A 15,970-nucleotide genomic window follows, 5' to 3' on the forward strand; every position below is an offset into this window, starting at 1 on the left:
TTAACTCGAGTTCCAGCAATATCTCCCTTTTCAGCCAGGTGGGTTTCTTCCCTGACAGTTTGATTTTCAGCACACAGAGACCACCTGCTCCTGCACCTTAAGAATTTTATTCTTAAAGAGTGTCCAGCCTTCCTGGACCTCTTTGTCCTTCGGTAATGTTTCCCAAAGAATTCTGCCAAACAGTGTCCTAAACAGGCCAAAGTTAGCTCTCCAGAAACCTAAGGTGGAGGTACTGCTAACCTTCTTCCTAACTTCTCAAAGGATTCAAAATTCAGTCATTTTGTGATAGCTTTGCCTCCAACCATCACATCACCCACCAGTCCTTCTCTGTTTGTGAGCAGCAAATCTAGCCAGGCATCTCCGCTAGTTGGCTCACTAACCAGCTGGGTTAGGAAGTTATCTTCCACACCCTCCAAGAACCTCCTGGATTCTTACGTTATTATTTTATACCCATTCCTAACAATATCGTCTTCCGTGGTCTTGTAGAATTCTGTTTCAATTTTGAGGTCACTAAAAGGCCCTGGTAAATAAATGTCTGGTATCTTGCTCTTTTTTTCAACACCAAACAGACCATCACTGTGCCTTTAGGATGTTCCCTTTTCAAAACTGCCCTCTGTTTACCCTAAGTTCTTCTACTCCCAGTATGCAGTTTTCCACAGGTAATTCTTCATATAACAGCTAACAATACTAACTTCAACTAATAATACTAACTTCAACGATTTTTTTTTAAATATAAATTTCAACTGTGCTAAAGATTTTTTTTTTTCTCTAGACATGCCATCTTGGCTTTTGCAATCACTTTCACCCTAACTAATCACCTGTTCAGTTGCGACTGGTTCCTCAAAGTCTATAATAGCTTTATCCTCAGCGTTATTCTCAAAATCAGAACCGCTCACATTCTTCATGAGCTCATCGCTTAACTCTGCAATACTTAAGTCCTTTTCGGGTATTCAGAGAGCTTGTAACAGCAATGAAGTTTATCCATGATGAGACAACACCACTGAACATACTGCAAAATACTTTATGTACTTTCACAGAATCACAGAATAGGTAGGGTTGGAAAGGACCTTAAGATCATCCAGTTCCAACCCCCCTGACATGGGCAGGGACACCTCACACGAAACCATCTCACCCAAGGCTCCGTCCAACCTGGCCTTGAACACCGCCAGGGATGGAGAATTCACAACTTCCTCGGGCAACCCATTCCGGTACCTCACCACCCTAACAAGAAAGAATTTCTTCCTTATATCCAATTTAAACTTCCCCTGTTTAAGTTTTAACCCGTTACCCCTTGTCCTGTCACTATAGTCCCTAATGAAGAGTCTATCCCCAGCACCCTTATAAGCCCCCTTCAGATACTGGAAGGCTGCTATGAGGTCTCCACACAGCCTTCTCTAAAGTTTCATCAACTTTCATGTTGGCTGACCAAGCCCCTTTTAACAAAAAAAAACAGAGCTGTTCAAATCAGAAGCCAACAGCTGATATGAAAACAAAGTCCAAAAGTACTTCCAGCAATACAGATGATTATTTCTTACAACGTAAGGTGAAGAAAAAGCCCAGAAATTACAGCACTGACATAAGACAGCACTTGCACTTTTCTTAGTACAGTCTGTCCCTAAGCAGTCCTTTAGCATTGTGGAACTATAACAAGGTCTGGGTGAACAAAAAAAAAAAAAAAAAGGTGATAATTAAGTAATTAAGCACCATCTTGCTCTTCAGCCTGTGATGTGCTTCATGTATTCAGTGAGACTAACACACTACCTCCTGTGCCATACAGGATCTCACTACAGCTTCCAACAGTGTTGACAGGGAGCATTTGAGTAGCTCCACATGCAGAAAATGAAGCAATATTAATTGTAAAGCACAACTGGGACATCATTGGACAATCAGATACCTGTACCTGATGCAACCAAGAAACAATGAATAACTTCTTTAGTCCTTTCTTTATAATCCCCTTCAGGCAGCTCAAATAAACCCCTCACCTTCCATTTTTTCAACAGTGACAGTGGGGAAAACAAACACTTTTCAATAAAAGCAGGACACTGACACTCAAATAACGGATTAAAAGTTTACTACTTTGGTGACCTCATTCTCAAGTTTTCTTCACGTAAACTACTGAGAGAACATTCTGGACTGACTGTAATTACACTCAAGCAAAGTATAAATTATAAGATTCTAGCACTGTTTCACACAAGGAGATAATGAGTCTGACATCGGTTTGCATCCATTGTAAAGAGGTGCAAATAAAACAGAAGATATGAGATTATGGGAAATACAGTAATTTAGAATCATAGAATCATAGAATAGTTAGGGTTGGAAAGGACTTTAAGATCATCCAGTTCCAACCCCCCTGACATGGGCAGGGACACCTCACACTAAACCATATCACCCAAGGCTCTGTCCAATCTGGCCCTGAACACCGCCAGGGATGGAGAATTCACAACTTCCTTGGGCAACCCATTCCAGTGCCTCACCACCCTAACAAGAAAGAATTTCTTCCTTATATCCAATTTAAACTTTCCCTGTTTAAGTTTTAACCCATTGCCCCTTGTCCTGTCACTACAGTCCCTAATGAATAGTCCATCCCCAGCATCCCTATAGGCCCCCTTCAGATACTGGAAGGCTGCTAGGAGGTCTCCACGCAGCCTTCTCTTCTCCAGGCTGAACAGCCCCAACTTTCTCGGCTTCTCTTCATATGGGAGGTGCTCCAGTCCCCTGATCATCCTCGTGGCCCTCCTCTGGACTTGTTCCAATAGTTCCATGTCCTTTTCATGTTGAGGACACCAGAACTTCACACAGTACTCCAAGCAAGGTCTCACGATAGCAGAGTAGAGGGGCAGGATCACCTCCTTCGACCTGCTGGTCACACTCCTTTTGATGCAGCCCAGGATACAGTTGGCTTTCTGGGCTGCAAGCACACATTGCTGGCTCATGGTCATTTTCTCATCAACCAACACCCCCAATCCTTCTCTACAGGGCTGCTCTGAATCTCTTCTCTGCCCAACCTGCAGTTGTGCCTGGGATTGCTCCAACCCAGGTGTAGGACCTTGCACTTGGCATGCTTACACTTCATAAGGCTGGCATCAACCTACCTCAGAAGTGTGTCAAGGTCCCTCTGGATGGCATTCCTTCCCTCCAGCAGATCAACCAAACCACACAACTTGGTGTCATCAGCAAACTTGCTGAGGGTGCACTCAATCCCACTGTCCCTGTCACTGACAAAGATGTTGAACAAGACCGGTCCCAACACCAATCCCTGAGGGTCACCATCCTTACTGGTCTGCAGCCATTCTCTTTTTTTTTCCATGTGAGTCCTTATTCCTTTTAATATTGAGAGGTTAAACATACTGCATATCATCATGACAAAAAAAAAATTAAAAAAAAATTTATTACATTTAACATCAAGATCTATTTTACAAATGCTAACTGAAGATATATTTTTATAGTTATCACCACCTTTGTATATTTACCCATATTGATTTTCCTTATTTCATTAATAATATTCTAAGAAGATTGAAGACAACACCTCTCAACCAAACCCTGTTGCTCTCACTTTTTTTTTTTTTTACCTGGTGACTTATTTATTCTAGATCACAAAAAGAAAAGATTCTCCTGTCCATGTCTTTGCTTCATAAAGCCAAAGACATTCGTATAAGTTTATTGTTTTGAACAGGGATCATTAAGCTTTTGTTAGCCCTCTATCCTCCTGCAGATTCTCTTTGTTTGAAGAACTTTGAACACACAGCCAGACTCCTGGCAGTTGCAGGGAGGTGCAGGTCCTTCCCCCTCACACTTCCACACACAACTGCTTACTACCTCATACCAGCTGAGCAATTGATGAATTAAATGAGTTCACTGCATAAGTACAGTGCTATTCGAGAGCAGTACCCTCCTAATCTGGACAAAGTCTTTGAGAATAACAACCTGTAAAACGGGGGCACACAGAATAAGGCCTAAACAAATAGGTTTGTCTACTGAAACATTTACATTTCAACCAAGTTATTTTAGTCCTTTGGGAAGAAAGGATACCTTTGCAAAGCTTGTTTCCAGATAGCTCAGTTACCACCACAAGGTACCATATTGTACAAGATCACTTGTACAGTATGGTACAAGTGCAATTGTACAAGTACAGACTGACAAGTTTATGCAGACCATTTCCAGCACAGGCAGGAGTGAAGATCCTGACATACCATCAGCTCCAGGGTGTAATCGAGATCCTAACCTGAGCAACTAAATTAAATGTTGTCAGTTAAAAGGATAGGATTACTCTGCTCAGCACGCCACAAGAGGATGTAAATTAAGTACATTAACTTCTAAGACAACTAATGTGCTGTCCACAACTGAAAGCAAAAGGCTGATAACCACTGCGGTTCAACCAAGTGGTTTCCACAAAGCTTAACCCATCTGAGCTGCCTCTGTGATTACCTCCAGCAGAACAGCTAAGCAAGAGTATTTATTTCCAAGCTGAGTTAATGGGACAGCAAGTAAGGAAAAAAGGCAAATTCAGCAGAATGAAACAAATTCACCAATACGATTTTGCTTTATGGGTGTGGGAGCTGGTCATCACAAAATTGGAGAATAATCTCATTTGAAAAGGATGTGCTGTGGTTCGGTCCCTGCTCAAAGCACCCCTGCTTCAAGCTGAGTGATCACTAGAAGAGGATACCAATCTCAGGCCCATGCTGTAACTTTCCTCCAAGCTCCAAGTGAAAACCTGGCACCATCTCACCATACCTGAGAACACCTTTCTGTTCACCTTTTCCTCATTTTGCGTTGTCTGAATGCACGGCAGCACTTTTAGCTAGCATACTTGAATAATGTTTATCAAACCATCTAAACTAGTGTCCAAATAATCTTTATGTCTTTAATTAGGACTGGGCACACACTATGTGACCTATAGTATGATTGGTCCAAGCAGCTTTTTATAATGATATTTCTTGAGCAATTGCTGTCTTTTGAGACTGATAACTAAAAAAAAATACTGGGAAGTCTTAGAGAAAGCAGGCTTTTCTGCACACATTTTTCTTGTTAAGCTATTCATTAAAACACCTGGGGCAAGCAGGTGGAAAGTATAAGCACAGGCAAGGGCAATTTAACCTATTGTTTTATTCAGGGTAAATACAAGAGGGTAGTATTTTTTAGGCATTTACTTAGCTGTAATTATCCTTGTATTGAGAAAGCATGTGTAGAAAATGTATTTTTTCAATCAAATGATGAAGAAAAATAATCAAAAGTGCTCTACATCCAGTGATAAAATTAATTCTCTTAAGCTTTAGCTTTATTTGTGTTAAAAGTGCTGTAAAATTCCATGAACTACACCTCATCCTGCTGTAGGTATTAGCTTTTGTATCATCACTGAAGCATAATAAAGTATTGGTTCAGTTATGTGTAATGCCAGGAATGATATTAAAACACAGCTAATGCTTTCATCGCATTTAAATAAATTGTATTGACCAATAGGCCATTTTTCACTAGGCAGTCCAACTACAGAAATATGTTGTGATTACTAAGTTATGAAATAAAGGATGATACAACATGACAGACCAGCATTTGGAACATACTTTTAAAAACATATGCAGTAAAAGTCAAAATATGCCTAGAGCAAAATTTTGCCACAATGGTTATTAATCAGAAAAGCGAGACCTGATATGTGATTTGGGTATATTCACCATGTGTCTCTCAATATGTCACAGCAGGCAGAACATTTTATAATCAGCTTGACTTTCATAAAGTAAAACTTTAATAGATAACACACGTGCCACTGTGTACATTACTAGAGAATGATAAATGCATTTAATTAAACTGATCAACATTTATGACACTGTTAACATCATGAAACATTCATGTAAATGGAAACGTATGCAGACGTGTTCCTTCCAGGAGGTCAAGTTATGTTTTCACATGCTATATATTATAGCTGAACACTAAATTCCTTTTCAAGCATTAAGTTTCATTTGGAACAAGTAGACCACTCTTTTTATATTGTTGACCTTAAATAGCTGATCATTAAAGTGTCAGCCATTTGTCTGAAAATACTAAAACAGATTTTGGACGGCTTCCAGAATCTCAAAGAATTATGTGTCGATGTAAAATAGATTACATATTTTTCTCAATGATGAGTCTAGCCTATTTCATTTTCTCTTCCTTCCATGTGCCCAAGATACACATTATGCTTCAGAAACCTAAAGGTCAGCTTTAGGTGGTGCCAATTACACAGATAACTCACAGTGCTGTACCTTCCCATTTGTTCTGTTATTTCTGCTGGCAATGTTAAAAATGAGTAACACTTACTGTTCTGTCCAGTATTGAGTTTCTGATTTACTCTGGCAGGATACCATTAGCAGTTATTCAGACTTTGGCTGGATACTAAATTTTGTTATCTTTTAAGGTAATACCGACTAATACCTAACAATTTTATTGTAGCACTGCATGCAACTCAATTTCCTCTGATGTGAATGGACGTCAACAATGTGCAAGAAGCCTCAACAAAACATCATGCTCTTGTTCTGAAGTAAGAATATTTAAACAGGAAAAAAACAGTTCAGAAATAACAGCTGCCAGTGTTATTTAAGCAACCAAGAGAACTGACACTAACAAAGACATCTATAAAGATTGTTTTGTTGATTTTGAAGGGGGTTGAGGGTTCAAGCTCTTTGAAGAAGCATATTCAACTGAAAACAGTCCATAATCAGAAAAAAATTTGATCATGTAATCAGTGATGCAAAAAACGTCCTACCAGACACAGTACTGTTGTGCCATATGCACTGCAAGTGCAAATTGTTACAATACCCTAAACCAGTCGGTTTAACTTTTGGCATCCTCCTAGGATTATATGCACTGCAAGTGCAAATTGTTCCAATATCCTAAAATGGTCTGTTTAACTTTTGGCATCCTCCTAGGGTTAGGCTGTAACTATAAGAACAGACTGTAAACACCTACTTACATATTTAAATATATCAGATTTCAAAAGGCCCAACTGCATTTTAAGTATTGACACACTATAAGTAAGATGCAGGATCAAAAACCAGCCAAGCAAATGTTTTAGGCACCGAAATACACAGTATAAGAAGAACACTTAGAAACTTTTCTCAATTCTAACCCTCTAACAGCCAAAACAATTTATCTGAGGGCTTCTTAAAATTCTGAAGAAAAAAATGCTTCTCTCTCACCTGAAATTGCTTTTACTCATCAGTCACACCTACATATCCTGTCTTTACAGAAATTAGGTATCTGTATGGAATACTCCTGACTTCCAGATCACATAAAAGACAATTTTTGAAGGGTAACTAAACCACTTGCTATAAACAATGACAAATCATAGCATACTTAGGTGCAGCCCTGACTGCATTACATCAAACTACTTACTTTTACAGTAAACAAACATCCCATCTTCAGAAATGGGTTTAATGAAAGAACATTAGAAACATCCCACAAATCTTTTTAGCCCTCCTGAAAAGCATCTGATGGTCTATTTCCATATGCATTATTTTTGTAACACACATTAAATGGCGGACATATGCTCTAATCTATATGTGTGCATAGATGTTTCCATCCTCCCAAATATACAGATTGCTGATCTACCTGTTGATACCAATAATAATACTCCACCAAAGCTATTAAAGTTTGTAAGAATCAAAACCTCTAGGCTACTACCTGTTTTTCAGCTCTTTGAATTCTAATAAACCTACAAAGGCAGGTTTACAGCTAACTAATCCTTTCAACTCCCAGCCTGTGTCCCAATAGCTAGACACCAACACAATTTTGACAACTAAACCAGAGTAATTACAAAGTGTAGTTAACAACAATCAAGAGTTGCTGAAGCTTCTTAACAAACGCACTTCTACCAGGATGTTTGACTCACTACATGGGTTAGCAGGAATGATTTGTGTGCAACAGTTTGGGCAAAGACACTTGTAAAAGAGTTAACTTCACAGTTTTGGGATTAGAGGACATGTGGGAACGAGGTGTAGAAAAGCCAGTTAAAGGCCCAAAAGCTTGCAATCATATTGATGAAAGCAAAGCAATTTCAAAAGAACTGCTTATTTATGCTGACACTTGCCAGAAAGACTGGACAAATAACGTGCAGTGAGGAAACAAGTTATTTCGTCAGCATTGCAGGTGTGTGCCTGTACTGCCTACACTTGTGGAATGCTTTTCAATGTATCATTTTTCCATGAACTACAACTCAGCTTGCACAAAGTGCACGAGACGCTAGTAACTCAGAAGGAAATACACAACCACCACAATCTTTTATGTTTTAAATAATAACTGCATTACACAAAGCCGCAGCAAAACATTAGTTCGCCAACACCAGCTTCTCGGCATTCTTCCAGCCAAATACAGATTCATTCTGTACTTGCTACATATTATTATGAAATTGGAAAGGTAAGAAGTGGCTTTCAGAAAAGTGACAAAAAACTATGCTATGTAAATCTTTCCAAGACCTTAATTGATTTTCACCAGTTTTGCACTGCTTGAAGCAACGTAGCAAGACAGCAGGGATATTGAATCCGTAGGGAGAGAAATCACTCTTGTTCCTTAACAGTGCAGTTCCCACGGTATCTGGGGACTCAAAGGGAGTCAAAATAAAACTGCAGGAAGTGGAGGGCAAGAAAAAAAAAAAAATAACTGAAATGTGCATTAAAAAACATGGTTTGATGGAAGAGACAATACTCTGGTATATTCCCTCTGATTCTGGGAAGATGCATCCAAGCAGCACATCCAGCGAACCCTGTTAGAAATGAACCAGGGGTTCCTGAAGGAGACAAAGCTATAATATAAGCGCCCCTCCCCCTCCAAATTGCACCATTAGATATGTCAGCTTCCCAGGTCCTGACTTCCCAGACCCCAACAACGTCTGGAAGAAGGCCTTTATCTCTTGCTGCAACAAAAGGCAAGCTTGCATAGGTTTTTAATTCAGCAAAACAAGATTTTGCCTGAATCCTTATGGGAGAACAATAAAACTGTGTTCTTCCTAGCCCAACCTCTTTGGCTAGGAAGAAAAAAAGCAATGCAAATGTTTTCATTGCATGAAGATTCCTGCCTCAAGACTACTTTAAGAAGTGGCTTAATTTCTGACTTGCTATCAAATCAGGATAATTTTTCACTATGAAAATATGAAATAACTATAAGCACCAGTGACACCTGTACCCTCCTCACCTGCAGCTGGAGAACATACTTCCCTCAACAATTCTGTAAACAATTGTGCACATCTGTACTGATCTTCCCTATACTTAAATCTTTTAAACTATATTTTTAATTGCTACTTCAAAACCTTTTAAGTTACACAAAAGGAGAGGGGGTATGTGGAAGACCTTTCCTGGAAGGCGTCCCCAGTAGTCTACACCATAAAAAAAGATTATTTTAGTTACATTGATCAGATTAGAAACAGACATGAATTTCTCCAAAGATATTAATTTGACATGTAGAACTTTGTCTAGAAAACAAGGGAGACTTCATACATTTCATTATTTTGCTGATCTTTTAATCCATATTCATGCCAATAGTCCCACTACAGAAAACAGGATCAGGCTGTTTAGGTGGGTAAAAAAAAAAAAAAATAAATTAAAAAAAAAAGAGTAATATTAAAAAAATGGTTTACTTGCTTGTATTAGGATTACTCACAGAAGAAATGAGTCCCATGACTATAATCACAGCTCGTGTGCTTGAGAATTTTTATGATCCAGCCTTGGACAACTGGATGAGCTGGGGATTTCCATAATCTTGTCATAAGAATCTATGCAGAAGAGATTAGAAGGTGGTTCAGCTTTGTTCAGCAGAAGATACAGTCCACTAGCCCTGCTCCAGTATCACTCTAGAGGAAAAAAAAAATATAATCACAATACCATAAGACAGCTTTATCTCTTTCTCTTGTCAGATTGGCATTAAGATGGCTATCTTCATAATGCTGTAGAATAATTGTGGAATTAAAGATTAACTTTCTCTTCTACTTTACAGAATCTTACTTGTCTAATTCATCAGAGGATGGCACTAGAAGATACAACTCTATGTTTTAAATGTGCTATTAGCAATAAGAAAACCATTTCCAAACTCCTTAAATGTTCAAGCCGGTTCCCTCTGCTCAGCTTTCTTACTCAATTCCTAGAGGTTACTTAGACTCTTTGTTTAACAAAAGTTTCTCAAAACTGTTTTATCAAGTACTTTTGTTCCTCAAAATAGATTAAAAAAAGAAAATAAACAAACACACACACAAAAAACACCACTAAATAGACACTGGTTATTACCCCCAAATTAGGACATCTATTCAGGTAAGCTCCTTTTCTGTGTTTATAAACTTTTTTCCTTGTAACTGACAAAAGTGTAGGAATACCATGTTAGTTACTAACAGACACAGCTGCTTTTTCTTCCTGATGTTATTACTCTATGAGTTTTGCATTTTGACATTATAAACTAGTCCCTAAAAGCTTCCTCCTTCAGCCACTCTCAAACTAAGTGCTGAATGGATCAATAAATATCTAATAAGTATTAAATCCTAAGAACTCCTCTTCAAAATTCTTTGCAATAAGTTTAATTCTCAATTTCTTTTTCTCTGACGGAGAGTTATAAAAAATAGATCATGGGCAGTACAAAACAGAACTTGGTGCAAGTTTGCTACATGTGCAACAATTTACTCTTTGCATTCTTCAGTCTTTGAGCAGAGATGGACAAACCTGATTTTGCTCAGTCAATAGCAATCATTTCACCTATGTGCTCAAGGAAAAAGGGCATATGATATAACTTATTTTCTCTATATTCCAGCCTGTGATGCTTGTGGTCTCCTTAGGCTGCCTCCACATTAGTTCCTGCTGCCCTGGGTAAAGTCAAAGACAGTGCTTACCTCTAGGAAGGGAAATGAATTATCTTTCCTGATAAAAATACCAATCAGAAGGTGAAGAAGGCTCTAAAAATCACCAGAAGATTATCAATTGATCAAAATGGATCAACTTAGTCTAGTTCTGAAGGAGATTTTGTCTGTTGAGATCACTCAGTAGTTTTAGCCACTTGCTTTTAAAAGCAGAGAAGTGCAAGTACTACCTATTATGCAATATCTTAATATATGTTAGGGAACTCTTCTAAGAAATATTACTGAGAACTAGAGTTCTCCCTCATCCTGCATGAAGTGTTCAGCTTCCCAGCTATTTTACTAGACCAGGGTAAATCTCTTGGTCTTGCTAATATTATTAATACATCATACAAAGTAGAAAAGGTTTAAGTCAAAGAGAAAGCAAATCACATTACCATGGCACAAAGACAGAGGTAAAACAGGATACAAAAGCACAAAGGAAGTCACTTCTGGTAAAGACGAGTGTGTCTGAAAAATTTGGGAGATCTAGAAGAGTACTAAAATATAAATAAATAAATCTAGGTTTTGATCTGGTTGAGCATCTCCTGCTCCAGCAGATAGCTTAATCTTATGATGTGACACCATGAAGCTTTGACCTTACCATACCGCACATATTTCTGATCTGCCCAGGACAATCCCTTTAAAAATAACATCAACACCAACATGGGGGGGGGAATGCAAGCAGAACTTTGTTGGCTTCATACACTTTAGCTACTTTTGGTGACATCTCAAATTTGGATTCCCCAGAGTCAGGACAACTTGGTTTAAACTGCTAAGGTTTTAGAGTGCAATGTAAATAGCAGCTTTACTAATTTTGGGGTTTGTCTGTATGTCTCTATAATTTATGAAGTCCAACTTGTATGCTTCTGTCTAAAACTCAGTTTTCGTTTCACAGCCTATTTAGAAAAGCCTCACAGAACAAAAGTATGTTCTGTGCACTAGCCTGGAGGCAGTTAAAACAACCCCCAACCAACCAACAATTAAAACCTGAAGAGCTGGGAGAGTCCTGAAGGGCCCTTTAAGCTGATTTCGTAACAGCAACCCAAACTGTCGTTAACTTCTGCAGCCTAGTGCAAAAAAAGTGCATGTGACAACAGACTGGTAAACACAAAAAAGCATTATACAGGCCCTCCAAAACATGCATGTAAGTATTTTTTTTTCTAATGCAAGAATGTTTTCATAGTTTAGATTTACTTCTTAATTTTGAAGCTTTCAGAGAGATGATTTCCAAGCAAGACAAAGCTGGGCCAAATAAAAGTTGGTATCTCCACCAACAACTCCACAAGAAAAACACCTCACAAGGTATCGTAAGTCGGTGAAATACATGCATTTCATGTTGTTGAGAAAGGTTTTTTTTTAATACAGGTCTTCCTATATATATAGTCCTGTAAGTCCTCCCAAGACAGTCAGCACTCCCAGCAACTTTCATTTTACTTTAAATTAGCAGAGCTGGAAGTTCGGCAGCTTTAGATTTAACACTTCCTTCACACGAGGACCGGGACGCAGGGCAGCCCCGCTCTTCCCGCCCGGCACCACACCTGGCGGACTGAGGCGGATAATGGACAGAGGCGACCCTTCCCGAGGTCCGCCGCACTAACTCGCTGCGTCCCTCGCCCGCCTGCAACGCAGTACCCACCTAAGTCCGCTCCTCCCCTCCCCTTTGCCTCCTCCAGCAGCCGCAGGGCGGAGAAGAGCAGCGCTCGGCCCCCGGCGTGTCGTGCCCCAGCACAGCTGCGGGAGGCAGTGCCGTAGGAAGCTCTTTTACCACCGGAAGGAGAAGGAGAGCTCGGGCGTCGTCGTCACCCGTTGCTCGTTGCCCCTTCTTGGTGCCAGTCCCATGTCCCCCGTCGGCCCTGCCCCTGCCCCACCATGAGCAAAAGCTTGCTCATCTGTGGATTCACAGAAAAAGACATCCTCCAGCAAAGAGGTCTTGCGTTCCTGTTCACTGAGTTTAAATGCAGACTTTTCAAACAGAAGGGAAGCTAGATGACTTGTTTCTCACCACTGGAAAACCATTCTGTTTTCTCTCCAGTGGCTTCTGTATTCAGGACAGTACTTGCCTGATCCACACCGAGGATGCACAGCTGCTTGTTGGAGAAATACTTAAAGAATACTGAGTGACTTTTCATCAGAAATAAGCGTAAGAGAAAACAAAATGTCTGTAACTTCAGCCGTAGGGTAATGGTGCAAAAATTTTAGCCCTTAGACATTGTTTTAGGTATTTTCTGTTCCTGTAAGAGATGCAACTTCTGTGTGTTGTCTTGTTTGACAGTTATGGGAATTTATTAATCATAAGCCCAATAACCCATTTCATTTTCCCATCTTTGGTTACCAACTCCACAGCCAGACAAGAGATAGCAGTAAGTTTCTATGGCCAGATTTACTGGTGATCAAGCTCTGCTGTTACTGTAGCTTGCCTCATTGTAATGCTCATGAGGGAGCATGTGTTCCTACATGCTTTCTGAAATATTAATACACAAAATTGTACTGAGGTTTCTGATAGCAGCAGATTGGCTCTCTGTGGTTTTCTGATTAGAGGTGTATTGGTGATTCCGAGAAGCCAGTGGCGCCGAAATGGGTTAAACCTAATAAGGTTTTGAAAGCTGATAGCATAATTTAAGAGGGCTCAGAGTCACAAAGCAACAGACCTGTCTGACCCCGGCAAATTACAGTGTTTGTTAATGTTCTGTTATAGACATCTTCTAGTCAACCCAAAGCAGATATATTAAGTGAAAAATTGACTTGTGGTTCACAAAGATAGGCTAGCCTTTCTGCCTTGTTTTTGGCAGTTGATTGACTTAGAAATAAAGGAGGGGCATCATGGCTTCTGTTTTTACCAGGGCTCTTAGGAATGAAGCCTTCAAAAACATTAACTTCAGCTTCCAACTAAAGAAACATAATTGTCTTAAAATCTTTTTTATCGTAATTTTACACAATATATATCCCTTGGGAAATCTAAAAACAATTTAAGGAATGGAAGGCATGGGAAAAATCCTTTTACTTTAAGCACGATGATTATAATCATATAAGCTTTAGAATCAGTGCAACTGGAATACAGAGTGATTAAAAAAAAGCACTAAAATTTTTATTGTGCTTTCAGAGTCAGTGTTAATTAAATGAAGTGGTGGCCAATTCACGGTGTTTTAACCCGAATCTTCTTTACTAATGTTTAATGACAGTAAGTTGGCTTAGGAGCATTTCTTGCAGTCATTCACAGGGGATTTTACTGAAATTCTGTTTCTGACCAGGACAGGCTGACAGCTTTAGGAATCTAGTAACTGAACAGGGAAAAGGGATTTTCATCGTTACTAAGTCTAAATTAATGCAAACAATGAACAGAGGTAACAGTCTCATGACTCCTAATCTTGTTATGCTCTGAAGAAGGCATCTGAATTCTCTTGCCTCTCCGATTCAGTAATGAAAACACTTTCCAAGGCGTAGGCCAGTATGAATGGGAACAGCAGTCAGCAGATGAAAAGAAACAGAGAAAATAGGAATAAAAAGGCAAGATGTCAATGGTGCAGACCTCGAGTTATGTGTTAGCTGGCATTCTGGAGAAATAAACTGTAAGACCTCTTCTAATCAAAGACTATAGCATCAGCTGCACTGTTTATTCACTAAGACTGTTTGCTGAAGTTCAATTTATAACTTTTGTTAAAAAATAATATTCTGAGACCATCAAGGCCAAACACTCCATTTTGGTAGCTTTTCAGGCCTGAGAACCTTGCAGTCCTACTGTCTGAAGAAGCTAATCTCTCACAGCAGAGGCAATACTGTCAGGGACAAAAGCGGGCACTGGCCAAAGTCACTTGCGTTCTCCAAGCATGCTGACTTTGCTCTCCCTCCCTGCTGCTGCATGGACTGACTGGATGGTCCCACTGTTAGAGAGAAGCCACAGTTCACAGGGAAACGGGGGAGCATTTAACACTGTCTTGGGAAATGTAGGGGGAGCCAGGGGCCACCAAGCTGGACCACTACTGCGTTTAAAATGTGCACTGTTGCTGTGTGACATGATAATCTGTCAATATGTCTTCCCTCGATATGCTGCTCCTGAGGCAATTGATTCAGATGTAAATTTCTCTTCATTAAATAACCTTCTGCTTCTTTTGGGAAATAAGAATTTAAGTACAGTAAGCAATGTGAATAGCCTATGATGATAGTAGACAGAATTTGAGTGTAAAGTGGGATTAAAATCTGGGAGTTTCCAACTGTTGATGCTGTTTGTGCAGATAGCCCAGCTGCTTTAAGACAATCAAAAAATACTCTGTTGGGTCTGCATTCCACAAAAATAGCATACTTGATGGGATTTTTACACCCATTTGCTTTAAAGTTTAAGCATTCACCTGTGTTCGCTGCATTCATCATCCGTGGCAGCCACTACAGTGAGTGCCACTACTGTCAGGGTTGCCTGAAGGCCCAATTCCTTCAGTGACCTAACTGTTTTTCCTCTGACAGTGCTTCTGAGGACATCATAAAGGTGCCACAGTTAGCCTCAGTAGGGAAGCTTTCCACTCAGCTCTCAAAGTGGCCTGTCATTCCAAGGTAGATTTTAGGGGAGGGGACGTTGGCACATTCGAGGCAAGTATAAACGCTCACAGACTTCAAAGAGAGACCTGGGAAGTCAGCTTTCCTTAATTTCGTTACTACTTTGTAAAAAACAAAAAAACAAAGAAAATATTCCAAATAATCCTTAATTTATCTTGTCAATATGTGGGAAGGGGTCTGCCTCTGTGTTATCTGTGTTTAAAAAGCCCTCTAATTCCAAAAGCTAAGAGAGAAGTGTTGAGAACGCATTTTTTGCAGAAAAAAATAAAGGCACTTAAAACCCCCCATGTTACAAGTGAAAACTGAGCACTGCCAATTTGGCATTGCTTATAGATTTGCAGGAAAAATAACCAATTAAACAGAAAAAAAACTTGGAATTAAGCTATTGTTATTAAATCATTATAATTTTCATATAATGATAAGTTTCAGTAGCCAGTCCACTTCTGAGAACAGAAAACCAGTGGGATAATGCCACAATAAAAGATAAGATACATGTGTTGACATACTATTCAGTGACTGGCTTCTCACTCCTCCAGGCTGCAAATTGTTGACTGAGTAGTGAGAGTAAGAAACTAATTGCCT

General features: G+C 39.5%; 1 long non-coding RNA gene across 1 annotated transcript; it reads right to left on the minus strand.

The window, feature by feature from the left end:
- Positions 1-9,587: 9,587 nt before the first annotated feature.
- On the minus strand, positions 9,588-12,575 carry LOC133275705 (uncharacterized). Its single transcript, XR_009745662.1, has 2 exons — positions 12,476-12,575; positions 9,588-9,801 (listed from the first exon to the last, which is right to left on the minus strand). It is a non-coding gene; the product is annotated as an uncharacterized LOC133275705 (long non-coding RNA).
- Between the last annotated feature and the right edge of the window lie 3,395 nt (positions 12,576-15,970).

Source organism: Pezoporus flaviventris, unplaced genomic scaffold, assembly GCF_033815535.1.
Source record: "Pezoporus flaviventris isolate CSIRO_AGI_PZ_B2104156 unplaced genomic scaffold, CSIRO_AGI_Pfla_v1 ptg000002l, whole genome shotgun sequence".
Taxonomy (NCBI): Eukaryota; Metazoa; Chordata; class Aves; order Psittaciformes; family Psittacidae; genus Pezoporus; species Pezoporus flaviventris.